We start from the raw sequence: 4022 nt of genomic DNA, 5'->3' as shown, positions 1-4022 counted from the left end.
AAGACTGATTGCAGGCCACTAGAGAAAAGACCTCAGGAGAAGGAGAAAGGTGGTCACGGGGGTCTCTGAGTCACATCTCAGGGGCCTCCTTGAGAAGATCACTGGCCATGGGCCAGACTCCTTAGGACAGTAGACAAGGCCTCCCTTCCTCTTCTTGCTGTTTCCATTCCCTCAGTCTGCACTCCAGCCACTCTCCCCTCAAACACAATGCAATCTTTCCTGCCTCAGTATCTTTGCACAGGCTGTTTCCTCTTCCTGGAAAGCTTCCTTCCTCCTCTCTATCTGGACCAGTTCTTCTTTAAGCCTCCACTGAATTGCCTGTCCCTGACGTGCATCCTATCTCCCTCGACCTAGACCGGATAGGAGCCAGTTGCAATCATCTACTGAATGTCTGTCCCCTTTCCCCCAGATAGGTTGTGAATTGTGAAGAGAGAAGGGTGTTCCTCACTGTATCCTCTGTACCTGGCAGAGGGGCACGCAGCTAGGAGGGGCTCAACAAATTCTTAATACATGAGATTGACAACCTCTCAGATGGCCTCCAAATATCTCTACCTGTTGGTGTTCACAGCCTTGCATGTTCTCCTTACCCTGAGAAACTTGTTTCTAAACCAAGGGATATGGCAACTGTGAGAGGATCTCACTTCCATTATCAGATTATAATAGAGTATAACTTCCATCTTGCTGGTTACCTTCTCAGCTTGCTTATGATGATGAAGCAAGCTGCCATGTTGGGAATGATCACATCACAAGGAGCTGAGGGAGTCCTCAGGAGGAGCTGAGGGAGTCCTCAGGAGGAGCTGAGGTCCAGTCTAACATCCTGCAAGAAACTGAATCCTGCCCACAACCACATGAGCTTGGGAGTGGATGCTTCCTGACTGGAGACTCCACCCCTGGCTGACACTTTGATTACAGCCTTGTGGGAGACCCCAAAGCACAGATCCCAGCTAAGCCACATCAGACTCCTGACCCTCAGGAACCAAGAGATAATAAATGTGTGCAGTTTTAAGCCACTAGGTTTGGGGGTAATTTGATACACAGAAATAAATAACTAATAAGACAAATACATAAATAAATCAGTCCACAAATGAATGAAACTGAAGAGCTCACCAAAAAAAAAAAAAAAAAAAGGGAACTTCAAACTTCAGGGGGATAAACTGAGTTGCTAAGTCAATAACAAGGGCTAATGTTTCCTGTTTGTTTCTCCAGGCTGTGAAATCTGAAGATGGGATTCTGAAGTTTTGATTCTGAAAATTCTCCAGAGTTTTCAGAATCAGAAATCCATCAAGTCTGTAGACATTTTATTTGCCCTAGTCCTATCTGACATCATTCAAGAGAATTTGTGTTTGTAGGTAGATACCGAAAACACATCCTCAGTGATGCCAATTTGGTTCTGATTTATGTCAAAATAAGCAGTCTGGCTTCAGAGGCCTTTATTATAAATGACTGTATTTTAAATCTTGATCCGAGTGATCCTCTCAAAACATCTCTATCTCAGGTATATCTGGCTTCAAGAAGGTTCTCATGTGACTTTGAAAATGGAAACAGCACTAATTAACTGGAATGGGTTAGTGGGCATTGATTGTATATATAGTCTAGATGTAAATAATATAAAATCCTTGATGGAGCTGTAAATACCAGCTTTATAAAAAACTCTCATAATTTATAATTTACCAGTGCATTTCAAGATGCCAACTTTCACCTTTTCCCTAGATTGATGCACTCACTTCAGTGTAATAAAAGGGTGGGAAAAAATAATGATATACTTTAATGTGGGACTTCCCGGGTGACTCAGTGGTAAAGAATCCGCCTGCTAAAGCAGGAGATGCAGGTCTGATCCTTGAGTCAAGAAGATCCCCTGAAGAAGGAAATGGCAACCGACTCTAGTATTCTTACCTGAAAGATCCCATGGACAGAGGAACCTGGCAGGCTACAGTCCATGGGGTCACAAAGAGTTGGACCTGACTTAGCAACTGAGCAAACACACATACTTTAAATGCTATTCAGGTTTCAACATCCAATTTTAATAGAGGTCTACAAAGAAGTTGCTTTTGTACATTCTTAAATCTCATATTTTTCCTTGCTCAGTTACCTATGGGAAATATAATTGCCTATTGAGTTTCCCTGGGTTAAGCTTATTTCAATAGGAACTACTAATTACTTGATCACTGTGGCATTGTAACTTGCCCTAACATTTAAAGTTTATTTGCTCTCAGATAAAGGACATTTGCTTTTCCTTTTATTTATAATCATTTTCTTAATCTCCTAGCAGCGAACTCCCATTTCAATTGCTCATTATGAAAAACTCTTACTTGCTGTGTGGAAATGCAGAGATGTGTGTAATGGCATGAGGTACGTTTGTGTGTATCCTAAAAAGAAAGGGAGCAGGCTTATTGAAGAAATCAGAATGGTGAAATCCTGAGCTTGAAGATAGGTTACAGGCTGCCTATTTGAGTAGAAAACTCTTTTATTGGCTATGTCATTTGTCATGTGGGGTCTTAGTTCCCCACCTGGGATTGAACCCATGCCCCCTACTTTGGGGGCACAGAGTCTTAACCACTGGACCACCAGGGAAGTCCCTTGAGTAGCAAACTTTTAAAAATCACTCTTCGCAGAGGGATGTGTTGTACTTTTGGACTACTGGTTGCAAGACCATGATTCTTAAAACTGCCATTTTAGAGGCCACCGTCAAGAGGCAATAGACCAGAAATTAAGCTAAAAGTGTCTGTGAAGTTGTAATACAAGTGCACTGGGGCTGGAAGTTTACCCACTCTGTGCTCAGGTGACCCGAGAAAGCAGCTTCTGACTTTCCCTCAAGCCCTTGCCTACTGACTCAGCTTATTCTGCTGCAATAATAAGTGAAAATGCTTGGGCTTTCTGATTTTGCTGCCCTCTCCTTTGTTTCCCTAAAATGGGATTGGGAGGAATAATCATGGGACTGGGGATGAAGGTCTAGAATCCAGAAGTGTCTCTGGTGCTCCGACCCCCGCTGTTGCCCATTGCTGCCTCCCTGCTGACCTCTGCATACAGCTCAGTTGACTAGAGATCAGGGTTTGGGGCTGATTCCTGGTGCCTGGGGGCTTCCAGGTAGGGCTTCTCAGTGTTAAAGAATCCATCTGCCAATGCAGGAGACTCAGATTCAATTCCTGGGTCAGGAAGATCCCCTGAAGAAGAAGAAAATGGCAACCTACTCTGGTATTCAGCTTGGGAAATTCTGTGAACAGAGGAGCCTGGCAGGTTACAGTTCATGGGGTCTCAAGAGTAAAGGACACAACTTAGCAACTAAACAAGAACGTGGCTGCCTGGCTTCTGCAGCCTCTTGCAAGTGTTAAACCCTCCAAGCCATGCCCTCTGTCCAGCCCCCGCCCTGGGGGATTAGCCCATCCTCCCAGCGCCCATCCTCGTCACAGGGGGCCGCTCTCAGCTCAGCTCCATCTTCTTCTCCCTTTCCATGAGGGGACATCTAGGGTCCCTCCACGCCATGTGGGAGCTGAAATAGTCATGGTGCTACCAGGCTTACTGAGGAGTGGCTACCTCCTAGGTTTGGCTCAGGCAGGTGGCAAGACAACCTCATCCCAGAGTCCCAGCCATGAATTAAAACAAACGAAGAAGTGAAATGCCCCTGCCCTTGGCATTCCTCCCCACTGCTCCCCCAGACTTCTCCTAAAATGGAGAGATGGAGTATCATGTGACTCACTTCCTGACTCCCAGGACTCTCTCCTCACCCCTTTATCCATACAGGTAAGGAAGGGAACCTGTATTTCCCCTTTCTGAATCCCTGAGATCTCCTCCTTGCCAGCCCTGGCCTCAAGGCTGAGACTTAATGACTGATAGTGTATGACAAAGACCCGCTTACCCATAAAGGAACTAATTCAGGAGGTATTTGAAAAATACCACGCCTCTTCTATAAGTCAACAGAAAATATATCACCTGATTTGAAGTGAAAATTGTATCTTGATTCTTTAAATCCACTTAGAAATGTATTGGATGTCAAGTATATGTCAGTCTTTAAAAATGATGAGCTT

This window comes from Cervus elaphus, chromosome 7 (assembly GCF_910594005.1).
Source record: "Cervus elaphus chromosome 7, mCerEla1.1, whole genome shotgun sequence".
In the NCBI taxonomy this organism is placed as follows: domain Eukaryota; kingdom Metazoa; phylum Chordata; class Mammalia; order Artiodactyla; family Cervidae; genus Cervus; species Cervus elaphus.
This window is presented reverse-complemented; position numbering follows the sequence as displayed.